The sequence below is a fragment of the Equus przewalskii genome, chromosome 31 (genome assembly GCF_037783145.1).
Source record: "Equus przewalskii isolate Varuska chromosome 31, EquPr2, whole genome shotgun sequence".
Lineage (NCBI taxonomy): Eukaryota > Metazoa > Chordata > Mammalia > Perissodactyla > Equidae > Equus > Equus przewalskii.
This window is the reverse complement of record NC_091861.1, coordinates 25,928,489-25,946,169: the sequence shown is the minus strand read 5'-3', so window position 1 is coordinate 25,946,169 and position 17,681 is coordinate 25,928,489. Positions and strand designations below refer to the sequence as shown.

Genomic DNA, 17,681 nt, shown 5'->3' with positions numbered 1-17,681 from the left:
ATGCACATGGCCGTTACCTAGTCAGCAGGAATGGAACACTGGAAAAGTACAACACAGATACCCAGAGAAATATTTAAACTGTTAAATACAGGCTTTTTTGACATGGGATAATTTATGTGGAAATTTTTTTCAAGACACAGAAATAGGAAAAGTTCATAGCACTTGGCAAACATCTTTTTCTTTGAACTAAACCTTTCTGGAGGTGTTGCTATACTTCAGACATGTGTTCTAAGACATCCGAAAGAATACAGATGAGGGTCCATCGAAATATCATTGTAAAGTTGTGTTACACTGAAGCATCACTGAAAAGTAACAAAATAAAGGTTGAGATAAGCGGGACTAATGTTTTTACTACGGTTCTTGCTGACACCTGCTGGTTCAATTTTACCTCCCTCTTTAATGTACATTGATATATTGAGAGTCTTCGATACCAGGGCTTGTAGCACATGAAACAGAATCCTTAGATTAATCAAGGGACTCCCGCCCCAAAAACTAAATGAGCACACATCAGCCAACTCACCACTTCCCAGATCCACTGACTTTCCGAAACCAGTGTTGTGACTATACCGTAACTCATTTCCCAATGAATCTAATTAATACAAACTCTCTGTTACCTAACATTTTGGTTCTGCCTTATTATTTAATTCTCAGAATAAAGTTACATTTTTTAACTTATTTTAAACTGCAAAAGCAAGTCAGTCACGTTGTTATAAATCAAAAATGCCAAAAAATGGATGTGTTTAAAAATATTATAGAGGGTAATTTTTTGGTTTGTCTTAGCACATCCAAAATCTTACACTTGTAAAATAGGACAATAATATATGGCCCTTGCTAAGTCCTCAAAATTTTACTCTCCTCCCTCCCTCCTCCTTTCCGCTTGCACAAAATAATATGCAAGAGAAGTGGCACTTTCCTCTGCCTAGAAACTTTAGTGTTTCATATTCCTAACATTAAAAAAAAAACTTAAACATCTAAGGAAATAAACACCACAGTGAGCTGCCTTTCTACTTACTTTTTACTTGCTCTTACTCTTTCTCTAGTTTAGCAAACCTAATAAGAAACAGACTCCAGACACCACTATTATATAGGCGACAGGATGAACTCAAATTCAAGACTGCACCTGAGGATACATAAGAGAAAGCCAAAACAAGCGTGCGGTGTAGGTTGTGAGTAAATGCCTTTCCTTCTTTTCTTAATTACACATTAATATGTCTCTCCCATAGCAAACAGTCATTTAAACCTAAATAAGAGTTATTTCCTAATATGTCATTTTGAACAAAATTAATCCTGTGTGTATGCTATGAATCAGTAGTTCTAAGACCTGACTGGCTACTGGGATCACCTGTGGAGGGTTTTGTTTGTTTGTTTTTTTGTTTGTGTGGTTTTTAAGGTATGCCTTTTTTTGGTGAGGAAGATTGGCCCTGAGCTAACATCTGTTGCCAATCTTCCTCTTTTTTCCCCCTCCCTGAAGCCCCAGTACATAGTTGTACCTCCTAGTTGTAAGTCCTTCTAGTTCTTCTATGTGGGACGCTGCCTCAGCATGGCTTGATGAGCAGTGCATAGGTCCGCACCCAGGATCTGACTGGCGAATCCGGGCCACCAAAGCGGAGCACCTGAACCTAACCACTATGCCACTGGGCCAGCAACTTTTTTTAAAAACCAAAGCTGCTGGGGCCCCCACATCCCGATCCCTGATTCTGACTGGACAGGTCTGGAGTGAGACCTAGATTTCGCCACTAAAAAACAAATAAACGAAAAGGTGCACAGATGATGATGGTGCAGTACCAGGCTTGAGAACCACACAGCACTTGACTTTAACAGGCGGTGGGTTCAGTCTATTTTCAGGGTGGCTCTCTGCGTCCAGGAGCATTACTGCAGCTGCAAGTGATGAGCACTCTGGCAACAGATGCCAAAACTGTGCCTTGCGTTCGGCCCCACCAATAGAGCTGTTTGAGACTCCGGCAGAGAACAGGAGAGAAGCAGTTCATGCTCAACTTCTTTCTGAGTCTAAATTGGACCCCAACAAAAATAAGCAATGGAGTTTTTATTCAAGGACGTTGACTGGTGACTTAGAGGAAGCAGGGGCAGGGGAGCAGCAGCTGTGGACTATCCTGAATGGATTTGTTGTTGTTAATGTTGTGATTATTACACGTTATCATATTTTTTTAAAAAGAAGGAAAATCGAGAAGGAACACAAACATCTCTCAGGCACCCACAGAAGTCTCTTCTGAATTATCTCCTCCTCCCCCTTTTTTTATTTTTGCTCAGGAAGATTTGCCCTGAGCTAACATCTGTGCCAGTCTTCCTCTATTTTGTATGTGGGTTGCCGCCACAGTGTGGCTAACGAGTGGTGTAGGTCTGTGCCCAGGATCCAAACCTGCAAACCCAGGCCACCAAAGCGGAGCATGCTGAACCCAACCACCAGACCACAGAACCAGTCCCATCCTCCCTCCTTTTTTAAAACAGATCTAAAGTTATCGATTAGTTTCAAATCCATATATAATCCAATTTACTCCCCAAATTGCAATGTTTGCAATAGTTATTTCAGACAATATCTATAAATGAAATATCTGAGTTTGATTTTTAAAATAATACATAGGTCTAAGCTATTAAACTTAAAAAGAGAAAGCAAGCATCTTGACATTTGCCAGTTTAGGAGACATGTGCCAAATAATGTTACAGCACAGCAAAGATGAGTGTTAAGACATGATCTCCTCTTTAGAGTTCTCTATTATACCATCTAAATACAAAGGCTACTACTTTCCTGAAAAGGATGTATGAAAAAAAAATTTGTATGAGAATCCAGGAAGGAAGGAGGGAACGGGGGAAACCAAAGCCAGATGAAATCCACCTCTGTGACTTTCCAGCCCACGTTAGGATGAAGCCAGTGTCTCCTCTTCTGAGTTCTCATCAGCAGCAGCCCCTGCTGTGGGTATGGGGGTGGGGTTCGTCCTTCTGTTATTTCTGCCGCTACTCCTCCTGGCATAGGGAGCGTTTTCATAGACGTCATTTACTTCTCACAATCCCTACTCTCTGAACACGGGTTTATCCTCCAAAGGCCAGTAGGACTGAGAGAGTCAACAAGAGAACCCTCTTGCCCTCTTTGGTAGAGAGACCGAAGTCCCCACAGACCGAAATGCCTGCTTCTCCTGGGCATTAAAGTAGCAGAGTTCTGAAGGGTTTGTCTAACTTCTCAGACTTTCCAAGAGCGTGAGGATAAAGTCCCCCCTGGAACCTGGGGGTGGAACCTGGGGCGGGGTAATGAGAAACGAGTCCACGGAAGTGAGAAATTCATTCAAAGTCTACTTTTTCTTTTAAAGGACAAGGAGCAGTTTTTATTCTCCACGTCAGTGTACAACACATTTTTCCCAAAAATATCTTCAACTGTAACTGAAGCTCCAGGAGGATGGTTTCAATCATTAGACTTGAGAGGCGCAGCCCCGAGTGGACACGGACTGCGACCATCTGACCCTCCGTATCGAATGGCAGCATCTCAGAATCCAAAGGGATGTGACAGAACATCTATTTCACCCCCCTTCAATTTCATATAGTCATTCCAACCACAAAGACTAACAGACTTTAGAAATCATTGGCGGGGGCGGAAATGGTTATAAACGCTGTGTGAGAATTCAGGAAAACTTCATATTAAATATTTTCTTTTATTCTAAAAGCACTTGTAATTCAAATATGTCAATTCTAGCATTAAAAAAAAAAGATGTGGCAGGAAGGCTTTTTCCCCAGAAATTTTTGCTTGTTTTCTCTTGGACCTTTCCATCCCAGACCCAGGAGTCATTCTGGGTAGGAGGAGAGTCAGGAGGGTCCAGCACGGCCCAGCCACCGCAGGGACGTCTGGTCAGACTATGCAGTGGAAACGGAAGGAAGGACCCGGAAGCTGAGCATGGCCTGCCTGCGAGGCCGTGCACGCAGCGTTACAGAGGTGCTACAGTCATTTGCTGCCGGCCCAAAAATAACACCTTCCAGAGTAACGAGTTTCCACAGCGGGGATTTCGGCAAGTTCCTCAGTGATTGACAGGGCATTGCTGCAGTGACAGAGGCGCCAAACCAGCCCTCTCCGGTCCTCCTTGTGAACAAAGACTGGGTCACATTTTTTCATGTTCCTGACGACACCTACAACAGCACTGAAGCTTTAATACGATGATTGATGCCTGTGAACATTTAGGTCCTAAGCCAGTGTAACTAATGTGGAACTCTGGCGCTGCTGAGGCCACGTCTGAGTTATTTCTGGTTTGGAAACAGATGTGGCTGAAGTACCTCTGACTTTTTAGGTACAGCCAAAAAGAGTCAGCAGACTGGACGCCCTGAGATGAATGACTGCAATAAACTATCCTCAGAAGTGAAATTTTAGCTTGGTGCTAAATCCAAACTACCGTGTTCTTGGTGATCGCCATACAGTTTATTAAAAGCCTCTGCTCCGCAAAGGGCTCCCCGAGTCTGACGGCTCTGAACCAGAGAGTGTGTCTCAAATCTCTCTCAGTATATGGGACGTTCTGAAATACAGCTTGACTGTGACCTTCGAGTGTCTCTTGCTTACGGTCACCGTGTGGGAAGACACGTCTCCCACGCATTACGCTTCCTCATCACTTACACTTCTCCGGTGCAGACACCCCGAGTGTCTCTCAAGGTCACCTTTATTTTCCCAATAGACTATCAACATGGTGAGGTTCCAGAGAGAGAAGAAAATAGGAGCAGAAAAGCAACTTTAAAAATCAAGTAAGGACAACAGGAGAGAGGGGAAAATACTTTTTTAGCTATAGCCAATTCCTTAGAATATTAATAATGGAGTCTATGAAAAGAACTGAATCACTTAAGTTTCGTCATCTTAAGCAGGGATCAGCAAACTTTTTCTTTGGGCCAGGTGGTAAACAAATTTAAGCTTCACAGGTCACACAATCTCTATTGCAACTACTCAACTCTGCAACAGCAAACCAGCCATATGCAATATATAGAGCAAGAGGGGTGGATGTGTTCCAATAAAACTTTATTTACAAAAACAGTTATGGCCACATTTGGCCTAGAGGACATAGTTTGCCAACCCTTGATCAGAAGTAACGTTTGTCACATTTTGGCCCAGTGAAATTCTGGGACCTGAGAAACATTTTATAGGCCCTGTTATCTGAACTCTCTCTACTGACCTTGGAGCTTGCCCATTTCCACTATATGCTCCTGGTTTTTCAAATGGGATTAATAAAATGAGTCAATAAGATAAAACAGAATATAGACCTATTAAATTTATACTAAAATAAGGCTGAAATGTTTTGTGGCTATCCTAACTATTTTATAAATTTAGAACGACCTATGGAATAAATTCTAGCAGGACTCCTTAATTTACATTTCTTTTTTTTTTTTTTTTTGAGGAAGATTAGCCCTGAGCTAACATCTACTGCCAATCCTCCTTTTTTTGCTGAAGAAGACCGGCCCTGAGCTAACATCCGTACCCATCTTCCTCCACTTCATACGTGGGATGCCTGCCACAGCATGGCTTGCCAAGTGGTGCCATGTCCGCACCCAGGATCCAAACTGGCGAACCCCAGGCCACCAAAGCAGAACATGCGCACTTAACCACTGCGCCACGGGGCCGGCCCCTTAATTTACATTTCTGTTATTCTCTCCTCACCATACTCAAATACCAGCCTCTCCCCCTACAAAGTCCACAAATTAATGACATCACGTACAATAAAACATACACATACTGTACATCACATACCACAAGAATCACTATTTAATATTCTATGGCTCTCAAGATCTCAGCATGAATAAATACAAAACGTGGGGAAGGCACCCAGTAAGTCTTATACCACAAATGACCCAAAAAACCCAAGAGAAAGCAGTTACTAACAGGAGAAAAAGCAAAGCAGAGATTTTGGCAGACTCATGGCACTGGGGAGACGAAAGTGGAGGACAGAAAGCGCCAGGCATCCACTCAAGATCCCTGAAGACAGGCCAGCCTCCACCTGATCAAGGTGAAGGTGATAAGCCCACCAGAAAACAATGAATCCCCTCTGGAGATGGTGACACCATTCAGAGCCCCTCCAAGTTCTCATACACAGTATCTAGTATGCAATAAAAAATCCCCAGGCTAGCCAAGAAATCAGACATGTGATGTAAAAAGCGGGGGAGGGAAGGAGGACTATAAAAATAGTCCCATAGGTCCAGCCTTGGTAGCCTAGTGGTTAAGTTCAGCGCACTCACCTTCGGCAGCCCAGGTTCGGTTCCCAGGCGCCGACCTACACCACCAGCCTCTCAGTGGCCATGCTGTCGCAGGGGCTCACATACAAGAAGAAGATCAGCAGCGGACGTTAGCTCAGGGCAAACCTTCCTCAGGAAAAAAAACCAAAACAGTCCCAGAGAAGAACCAGATTTTCGAATCATCAGAAACAAACTCGAAAATAATTATGATTAAGAAGGTGCATAAATTAGTTGAAAATGAGAATTTTATCAGGAAACTGAAACTATAAAAAGAAACAAACGGACTGCCCACGGAGTGATAGAAGTCCTAATTTAACGCTGGCTCTAATGAGAGAGGGGCTCAAGTCTCTCGAGTGTTCTCTGACAGAACAGCGAGGGAACACAGGACTAGCAGGGCAAACGGGCAGGGGATGCAAAACGACAACAAAGGAATGATCAAAAAGGCAGGAAAAGAGGCAAAAAAGGAACAAAGAACAGTTGAAACAAGAGAAAATTAACAAGATGACAGGCTTAAATTCAAATATATTAGTAATGACATTAAATGTAAATGAATGGAAAACTTCGACGATAAGACAAAAATTATCAGACCAGACTTTTAAAACTTCTAAATTGCTTGTAAGTCACGTCTTACATAGTAGGACACAAAAAGACTTTTTAAAAGAATGAACGATACTGTGTGAACACGGGCCGAAAGAAGGCTGGTGTAAATATACTTACATTAGACAAAGCTTTTAAGACAAAAAGCATTAGTAAAAACAGGAGGAATACTTCATAAAAACAAAAGTTACAATTTAACAAGACACAGCAATCCTTCATTCGAATAACTCAGCCTGAATCTGTAAAGTAAAAACGGACAGAACTAAAAGGAAAAAAGGACAATTCCACAATCAAGAGTTGGAAGTTGCAAAACCTCTCTCTCGGCAGCAAAGAGAACAAGCAGACTAAACAACCCAGTACATATAAAAAGGCATTAAACCACACAGTTAACTAATTAATAGCATTAAGCACATATATGGAAAAGAAGGAAGTCTGCACATCAGCATCTACACCTTGGCAGAGGATGCCGTGGTGCACCCTCCACGTGGCACCTTGGGACTGGGCACTCAGTCCCCAAGCTGCAGGGAACGACAACTGCTGAGGGCTCCACCCGCGTCCCTCTCCAGGCAGCTGCATCCAATGACTGGTCAATGTGAGGGTACGAAGGTCCAGACCCCTTCCACCAACCTAGGAGAAGCCTGAAGAGCTATTCCAGCTCCTGCATGTTCCCAGGGGATCGGCTGAAGCCTTTGTTGCAACTACAATGCGATTCAAGCCGCTCCTTCTGCCCAGCCCTGCTTCCCTCCCAGGTGTTGTTCCCAAATGCATTATACACAAAAGAAAAAAAAAAGGCCATGCATGCCGATCTCCATCTCAGAGTCTGTTTCCTGGAGAATTCAGCCAAGGACAGTTGCTAAGGAATGGTCCAGAAAGCAGACTCTGAGATGGGATTCTGCAGCTGGATCACAGGTGGCAGGTGAGTATGGCCAGCATCTCCCATGAGTAGTAGCCCGAATGTCAAAACTTCTACTAGGCACGAAGTGGGATGTGGTACCAGTTGATGGAGACTTATCAGCAGGTGAAATAATCTCAGGCCCCTGAGAGGTGACAAGAAGCAGTAATTACAGGGACGATGGAATCCGCTGCTGCTGGGGCTGTCAATGAACTGGGGGTGGGGGTGGGGGGTGGGGGGAGGCGGGGATGAAAAACTGAGACTGACTGAAGTCACATGTGAAAAGTAAGAAGGCTTCTTTCACCTTCCGCAGTCAGAGAGCAGAACAGGCTGAGGACTGAGCCCAGGAGCTAACAATCGGGGCAGCAGACCACCAACGGAAACTGGAACAGTCAACGCTGTCAAGACCGCTAATCCAGGTCAGGATCCTGACTGGGAAGAACCAGGACTCTGAGACTTCAGGCAGGGATGTTTGGGTCAACAGGCTTGAAAACCTTGAAACTCCAGATCACCTAAAACCTTGTGGGCCGACCCTCCCTCGCCCGAAAACAATACAGAAGCTTCTACCTGTAGGACACGCGAGGCCCATCAGGATCCACTCCCACCTCCCCTCGCAGCCGCCAGACCAGTAACCAGGATCAAGGGAAGGAGTAAGGCCAGGAATGGGGCACAAGGACGGCTTCCACAGTCCGGGTAACACTCGAGTATATCCTTACCTGGGCAGTGGTCACGTGGGTGTGTTCACTTATTTTTGTACACTTGAATAGACTATACTGTTCTTCTCTGTTGCACTTCAATATAAAGGCTTTTTTTTAAAAAAAAGCAATTATATTTAATTTACATTTTCAAAGGAAAGTGCTTTATTAAGAAACTTACACAGATCTTTATAGTAATAGCGCTCTGTAATACTGGTATTCATATATTTCTATCTCTGTCGCTGTAACTACATAGTAAGGCAGATACCACATGGATTAAAAATTATCCTTTTAGAAATGTTAATTGAAAAAAAATGAAATGAATATATGTTAAGTAACAGAATTACAAATATAATCAAATTGTAGAAATTTCTATTTATGCTTGCATAATAAATCAAGATACTTAATCACTGAGTAGATTGAAACAAGAGTAGAGACTATTCATAGGTTCCTAAGTGCCAGGCACTGGGCTAGATGCCTTACAGACATTACTCACGTAATTCTCGTAATTGTCTTCATGTATTAATTCTCAACAAATGTGTCTGTCAGGCATGGTTCTAGATGCTAGGGATTCAGTAGTACCCAAAAAGCCCAGGTCTCTCCCCTCTGGTTCTGTTACCGTGCCCAAGAGGAAACAGGCTAACGCAGGAAGCCCACGGCACCCATGGCCACTGAGGCAGACACCATAGACTGATCAAGCCCATGTGCACTCCCAACTCTGCCTGGCCTGCCTCAACCACAGATGAAAAACTGTGTGCAGGTGTTTGTACGTCTACAAAACTAACTGTAAAATATGAAAGAAAGAGGAGCCAAAAATAGCCAAGAAATTTTTGAGAAACACCTCCAAGGTAAAGGGTCTTTCCCAAAGAGATACCAAGACTTATTGAAAGTGCAGCCAAAGCAGAAAAAAACAAGACCAACAGAACAGAAAAAGAGCCCAAAAACAGAACTACTCGGGGCTGGCCTGGTGGCATAGCAGTTAAGTTTGCGTGCTCTGCTTCGGTGGCCCAGGGTTCACTGGTTCGGATCCCGGGCGCAGACCCACACACTGCTTGTCAAGCTATGCTGTGGCAGGTGTCCCACATAAAAAAAGCAGAAGAACATGGGCATGGATGTCGGCTCAGGGCCAGTCTTCCTCAGCAAAAAAGAGGAGGATTGGTGGAAGATGTTAGCTCAGGGATAATCTTCCTCAAAAGAAAAAACCCAGAGAACTACTCATGTATGAAAACCTTACATATGATAGAAGAGGCATCAAGGACAAGTGGCAGACATACAGACTATTCAATAAGCAGTACCAGGACACCTGGTTACCACCTTAAATAAATATAAACATACATACATGCGTATACACATTAATAAGGGATTACCACTATAAAAAATTGAGGGGGCCAGCACTGCAGCCGAGTGCTTAAGTTCACATGCCACTTTGGTGGCCTGGGGTTCACCAGTTTGGATCCTGGGCGCAGACCTACACAAGCTCATCAAGTCATGGTGTGGTAGCATCCCACATGGCAGAACCAGAATGACCTGCAACTAGGGTATCGAACTATATACTGGGGGGCTTTGTGGAGGGAAAAAAAAAGAGGAAGATTGGCAACAGATGTTAGCTCAGGGCCAATCTCTTCAAAAAAAAAAACTGACAAACTCAACTATGTCTGTCCATCCAGAGAGACAACTGAAAAGGTGCAAAGTCATACACCAGGAAAAAAATACTCGTAATACATACAACCAACTCAGAATTAGTATCTAGGATTTGTAAAGAATTCAGTAAACAAAAGACAACCCAATTTTTTAAAAATTGGCAAAAGACATGAACAGACAATTTTCTGAAGAACATCTGAAAAAATAATCTCAGTACAAATCAGGGATATACAACTAAACTAACAATAGGATACCATTTCATACCCATCAAACAGGCTAAAAACTTTAAATTCAGGCAAGATAAAACCACGGTATGGAGCAACTGGAACTCTCATACACTGCAAGTGAGAATATTTGGAGGGCAATGTACCTATGTCCCCGCAATTCCCCTCCTGGGTATATACTCTAAAGAAACTCACACGTGCACAAAAGACAGGCACAACAATGCTCAGGGCAGCATCGTTTATGACAGCGACATGCTGGAAAGAGCATTTCACGTCGCCCAGGCCCCCAGAGGTACCAACGGCCTACAGGACCACTTCATTTGTTGGTCTCCCAGTTTGAGGGTCCCTAATCCACTGAGTTAAAATAAAGATGATCTGTAAACTTAAATGTTGGTCTCTGTTACTACCTGTTTTAAAACACTTTGAAAATATAAAAATGATACTACAAGTTACAGCAAAGGAAATAACAGCAGAGGGACCAAACAAAATACTACATAAAATTTATCAGTACCCCTTTACTATTAATGTAATAGAAAACATGGCAAAATCCTTCTACTGATTTAGAACAGTCAAGATTCTAACAAATTCCACTTGTTGGAAATAAAACATAATAAAAGTTACCATCCTTTTCTTCTTGAGCCAATCTCCTAATAAATGGTGGAAATAAATGGTGGAAAACAAAACACAATATTTCTAAGAAAAAATACTAATACTATAATTCCAATAATAATTACTCATTTAGAAAAACTATCTTCCATTCCAAAAACCATATGCAATCCATACAACAGCATACTCTTAATAAATATTTTGTTAAAGCTTAGGTCATCTAAAAGCATTAAAGGAAAATAACGGCAAAAAACTCTACCACTCTCCCAGTTTGAGTTGGGTTGCCTGTTTTGTGAGAAAATATTGGGGTATAGATTTAGGAAGACGGAGGCATGCTGAAATTTAGAGGAATGTCAAAAAGTCTGTTTATGTTTGTTGTAACTCGCTGAAAACTGGCAACATGTTCCCGGATGACTACCCTAAAACAGACTACATTGCAGATTTTCACAGAGGATTTTGATGGCAACTCTGATAGTATTGGGCGGAGGGGGGGGAATCCCTGGATATTTTTTTATACATCTTCAGGAAAAGGAAACAATGCTGAAGCAATATTTTCATCGGAACATTTTCATCTTTTCATTTGTTTCAAGTATAACACAATCACTTCGGGAAATAATATGACTAAGAGTATAGGAAAGAATTTTCATGGCACTTGGAATGGTTAATTTATGGGTCAAACCTGACTGGGTCATGGGGTGCCCCGATGTTCGGTCAAACATGATTTCTGAGCGTGTCTGTGAGGGTGATACCAGATGAGATAAGCATTTGAATCAACAGATGGAGTAGAGTAGGTTGACCTCCCAGTGTGCGTGGGCATCATCCAATCCACTGAGGCCGGGACAGAACAAGGTGGAGGAAGGGAGGAGTCACTCTGACGGGCCGCTTGAGCTGGGACACTGGTCTTCTCCTGCCCTTGGACTAGCACTTACACCACTGGCGCTCTTGGTTCTCAGGCCTTTGGACTAAACTGGAATTACACCCCCAGCTTTACTGGGTCTCCAGTTTGCAGATGGCAGATCATGGGACTCTCCAGCCTCCGTAATCACAGCAGCTGCTTCCTTATAATAAATCTCTTTGTATATGTGTGTGGACGGATGGATATAAAGCTAGATATATAGCTAGCTGCATAGGTTAAGGTAACCACATATAGAGAGAGGGGGTGGGTGGGGGGGTGGGGGGGTGGGTGTGGGTGTGTGTGTGTGTGTGTGTGTGTGTATCCTATTGGTTCTGTTTCTCTGGAGAACCCTAACACAGTGTTGTATTCTTAAATTAATATATTTGTTTATACAGCAATACAAATCAAATAATTAACACAAAATAATGATCCCCCTGATTTTTTTTTTAATCACTGGAACCTAAAGTTAAGTTTAACTTTTAAATCAGTTAGTACATAAATCCATTATTCATTCTAACAACTTCTTAAAATCGATTAAATGCTGTTTGAGTAGTTAGCTTCTACAATTTTTAATAGTTTATCATCTGAGCTTAGTGGCTATTCTGAGTATAGTACTGAAAATAACACAGCCCCACAAGGAATGAATAAAATAACTTTAAGCTGTCGGTCCCTAAAGAATAAATATTTTGAAAACATATTTTGAAACATAAAATTAGCCTTCATCTTAAGAGCCCGTAACACTAACCTGAGTGTTTCAGGAGGCCTGTAAGTGGGTCATGAGATATTTGTTCCCAGACTGAAAATCTGTATACAAATTGCTCCCTGGAAAGAATTTTCAACCAGAAGTTATAAAAACTAAAAGAAAGATTAATAATGGAAAGTCTGACCTCACACCAGCCCGCCTGCTAGGATATTCTCCTCAGGAGGATCCTACAACTGCTCATCGCACTCAGAGCTAGAACGAATCCTTCGTTCTTTCAACCTGAAAGATGCAAATAGTAACTTTTTCTCTCAACTGTAATTTAAATGTAACTAATCAAGTTATAAGATGTTTGTTCATACAATCGGGGACTAACTACGTCATAACCAGAAATAACAGAATTTTAAATGTCTATTTCAAATGACAATCTTTTTCACTCTCTCTTCCTGTATGACACTGAAACCAGTAAAATCTTAAGTCAGAGTTATATCCAAAATATGTAATAAGCCACATATGAACTGGACTAAATTTTAACAGATACATTTCCCAAGCAAATTGCAAACTTGGGATTTTGAAGGAAGCCTCAAGAGAGTAATAAATTTACTGAAATACCATTGGCATACAAATATTATCCATAACTGACAAATCATTATTTTCTACTCATTTAGCATACTTGGTTCAGGGCAGTAAAAACAAAACATGGGAGTCAACAGACATGGGTCCAAGGTCTGGTTCCTCCACTTGCACATATATATAACCCACCACATGTCACTTAACCTCTCTGACCATCAGTTTTCTTCTTTTGCAAAATGGAGATGATCACACTTTCCTGACCTACTTCACACAGTAGTCAGGATGACTCAATGACATAAATTACAAAAGTACTTTATTAACTCTGAAAGCAGAACTCAAATGTAACATATTACTCTACTATTACACGTATGTTATTTGAAAAACACCTATACCTATAATATTTTAGGTTAGGTATTTCGTATTAATAACAACAATGTCAGGAATGCCATGTGCCATGGGCCCCAAGTGTCCCTGTATGGCCTCAGTGAGTGCACCAACTACAGGGTCTAACCTCCTCAGACCATGAGCCCTCTCTACAGCTAGTGATCAGAGCAACCACAGTGTAACTTCAGTACAAGGGCTTCCTCCCTGGGTGAGGGGGACAGGGTTGCCACAGGCTACAAAAGGTGCTGAGCCCTCAGCCCGGGGTCCTCAGCTGCAGCCCCATTCACTGCCTGCACCGCCGCCATCCGGGCAACCCATCGCACGGAGCGACCGTGGGCAGCAGAACCAGCAGCACCATGCTGATGTTCCTGCTGTCTCCTGCGCCTTCCATTCCAGCTCGCTCTGATCACCAAGTCTCACTGTCTACATCCGTCCCCTATGAAGTTGTGGCAGGCCAACCTGCTTGCCCACTCAGTCATTCCCTTTGGAATCTTGTTACTCCTTGCATTCTCTATGAGGTTCAGGTTCTTCCCTAAAGAAATTGGTTCGGCAAGCAGTGTGCTGAGAGCTGAGATAGACAACGACTTTTTGGAACCCCTCCAAAAGGGCCCAGCCGGAAGGCGATGTGACTATGGCTGTTAAGACGGGATTTCCCTAAGAAGACATGCATGGGATCAGCACCAAAGAAATTTTGCTCAGAAAGTGAACTATGGAAGCCCCAAAGCAAGCAGTCGGCTGAAACCAGGGCAGTCTGGCTGAAACTGGAAGTGCCTCGACGGAACCAGATTCCTCCATGGAAATCCATCCCCCACTCCTGGAGGAACCATGAAGCCGAGTGGCACCCTTCAGTACCTCTGCTCTCTAACCCTGTGCCCTCCAACCCCGACTTGTCAGCCTTTAAAGAGAAGGGGGACAGGAGATGGGGCCAAGGTCTCTGCATCGCCAGGGAGACCGCAGGAAGAAAGGGAGGGCGGGGCATACAAACTTTTATGGCTCTTTTGGATACTGATGTTCAAGCGGCTACCTTGCCAGCTTCTCTTGAAGGGCAAAGGCCACACATTCAATTGGTTGAGTTTGAAAATAGAATAAAAGAAACAGAAGTTACTGTAGCCACCCAGGTGGAACCTTCTGAGCCCCAATGTGCTGCTCCAATGCTGCTCCCACTGCTGAATGCACACCTGCCACTGACGTCTGACACATCTGTACTGTGAACGCTCGTTAAATCCAGTGGGTATTTCCTCAATTTGGAAGATCTGCCCGTAGGAAGGGGAAGTAGGAAAAGTGCATCACAGACCACCTAGTGAGGCAGTTCCCACCCATGTTACAGAATAAAAACAATACAGAATTCCAGGAGAAAAAATCACAACCTTGACTAAAGACTTAAAGGCGGCAAGAACATTGAGAGATGCAGTATTTCGATAAATTCGCCCCGCATGGCCCGCAAAAAAGATTAACAGGAGCTGGAAGCCTACAGTGGATTCTCACCAACTGAATTCAGTTGTTGCCCCTGTGCTCTGGCTGTTCCAGACACTATGACTGGGACTGACTCAAGTGCAGAAACCGATGACAACTGACATGCCTTCTTGGCCACTGCTAAAGCCTCTTTCTCAATCCCTTTGGTACCAGAACATCAAGACCACTTTACTCTCACCTGGCCGCAGGTTCCAAGACAGGATGACTGAGCAGCCATGGGGGTACTCGAATTCTCTCGCTGTTTGCACCAATGCAATGTGGAACAAGCCCTTCTCCCTTCGGGAATGACTTGGTTCCACTGTATCGATGAAACCATGCTGACTTACAGGCTCAAACAAAGAACAGGCAGCAGTAACTCTGGAATAGAACCTGACTGACATGAAAGCCCAGGGGTGGCGCATCAATTCTGATAAGACCCAGGGACCAGCCATTTCTAAGTCAAATTCTTGGGAGCAACGCAGGCTACCCTGAGACAGTAAATGAAAAACCCCTCACCCTCCAGCCCCCAGCTACCGAAAAGGAGGCCCGGGACTTAGTTGAACTGTCTGGAGACCACGTGTGCCTCCTGCAGGCTAGCCCACCCAGGGGTCACACAGAGTCTGGTTCCAGAGAGCAGTGCAAGTTCTGTTCCCTGGCAGTGGAGTTCCTGCCCTAGAGCAAACGGTCAGGAACCTCTCCTCAACTTTAGTCAGCACGGTCAGTGAGACTGTGCAAGCTCCAAAGACCGGTAAGTCAGTCTAAACTCCTTTGCACAAGCCATAGTGGATAACATTCGAGCCTTAAACCACATCCTGGCTGGGCAGGACATACATGAATTAATACCACTGGACAGGTGGGGCAAGCCATACATCCCGTAAGAAAGGAAGTCAACTCATTATCTGAGGTAAGATCTCCTGGTACTCTCCGGGCCTTTATTCAATTGGCTGAATCCAGAATCCTGGGGTACCCGGTTGAGACGAATAGAGCAGGCTGGCCTCATCCTGTTGACAATCATCCTTATAGAGCATTGTATGAGATAATTTGAATGGATCTAGTCTCAGTGCCTGACAGCACATCTAATCCAAATTGCTGATGGTGTGGCATAAAAATGTAAAACTGTGACTTCAGCCAAGAATGTATATGGCCAAAGGGTGGGCTGTTAGGAGAGGCTGTCCGTCACGGGCTCTATGCGTCTCTGTACATCCTCACCAAGTGCACCAAACTGCATGTGCACCCACCATCCTCCGTCCCTGAGCCATTTCTGTAGCTGGTCAGGGAGGTCAAGGCAGCCACAGTGTGACTGCAGGGAGACTGTGCTCCCTGCCTGCTCCCCAGGGAGGGGGACAGGCTTGCTTACTGCTTGCCTCAAAAGGTGCTGAGCCTCTAGCCCTGGACTCCTCAGCCATGACCCAACTCAACGCAAGCAGAGCCATCATGCAGGCCCATCTTATCTCACAGTGGGACTCGCAGGCAGGAGAACCAGCACCACAATGCTGATGCTCCTGCTCTCTGCTGTGCTGGAATCAACTGCCTGCTCCCATCACGCGTCTCACTGTCTGTTCTCAGCACCTGGGGAGCTGTGGCAAAACGTGCCTGCTTTGAAATCTCCTTTAGAGTCTCAGTACTCCTTGCCGGCCTGCAGGATAGCTGGCAAATAACAATCCTGAAAAAAAAACACCACCTGTTATTTCCACAGTATCCTGGCATTTCAAGCCTTTAAAGGAAACTGTATAAGAGGAAGTTTAACAAATCAGAATATTTACTTTGAGGCATTTAATATTCTACTTCACCAAACATCACAAACAAACATCACAAACATCACCTGAATTCATTACTCACCAGAAAATTAAGCAGAAAGTTTCAACAGCTACAGAAACAATTTCAAATACTTCCTTTCACAAGTTAAAAATAATTTCCACTAATCATCTGGCTGTTCTAAACATATCTGCCACAAGTTTAAATGAAATGGCCATTAAAAAGGTGATCTGGTAACAAACCTTCCAGCCCGTTAAGGAATCGCGCGTAAGTTCTCTCTCCCCTGCCCCGCACAGCTCTTTGGGATTCGGTCATCTTCCAGGGCCAGGATTCTGGGTACAGTTTTAACAAAGAAAATGATTGATAGATTTTCATTTTCACTTTCAATATTTCCGTATGTACCCACTGGTACAGCCTCAGGAAATTGAAACAGAAATGACAACTTATCTGGAAGATGATCAGAAACCAATCACCGAATGAGTCCTTTCTTTCAATAAAACCCAGACTTACATATTTACATAAAATGTTTTATTGCAAACTCTACCGAAACAAATAACAAGACTATCTTTCCTCTCCCTCTGGTCCCTGTCATCTACTGTTATTCCCTCACCAATGTGTAGTTAAGACTTAAGCATCTATCATACAATGTGCAGAAAAACAACTGCACGTCAGACTACGTGAAGAAGGTATCTGTTTCCTTCCAGATTCAACAATTCACAGCTTTCTAAGGCTGTTTCCCCAGGTGACACTTCACAGTTAGCAGGAATGTGCTGAGCTCAGTTTGTAAGAATACAAGAAAACACACACACACAGAAATTAACTTATCTCCAGTGTGTGCTCACCGGTATGCTCTGTACTTGGTACAACACTCTCATTAGTGTAAGAAAAATTTCAGAATAATAGTTTCTAACACTTAAATCAGTTTGGGCATAATTAAGGAAAGGAAAAAGCATGTTTTAAAAACAAAGAAAAAAACGTCTTTGAGATATGCTCCTGTTCTATCTACAGCATCAAACCTACTCCCACAGGTCAGTAGACGTCAAAGCGGTAAACAATTACA

The 17,681-nt window shown here is 43.4% G+C and overlaps 1 protein-coding gene across 8 annotated transcripts in view; it reads right to left on the bottom strand.

Moving 5' to 3' along the window:
• The window catches only part of NEK7 (NIMA related kinase 7), a 160,728-nt gene that overhangs the window by 106,419 nt on the left and 36,628 nt on the right, over positions 1–17,681 (bottom strand). Inside the window, exon 2 of one of the 8 annotated variants that reach the window (XM_070602456.1) lies at positions 12,645–12,739. The exons of 6 other annotated variants lie outside the window; for them this stretch is intronic. The gene's annotated coding sequence lies outside the window, so the exon portion shown is untranslated. Of the gene's footprint in view, positions 1–12,644; positions 12,740–16,863; positions 16,957–17,681 lie in introns of those variants that run through there. One more of the 8 variants, XM_070602458.1, reaches the window with a different exon arrangement.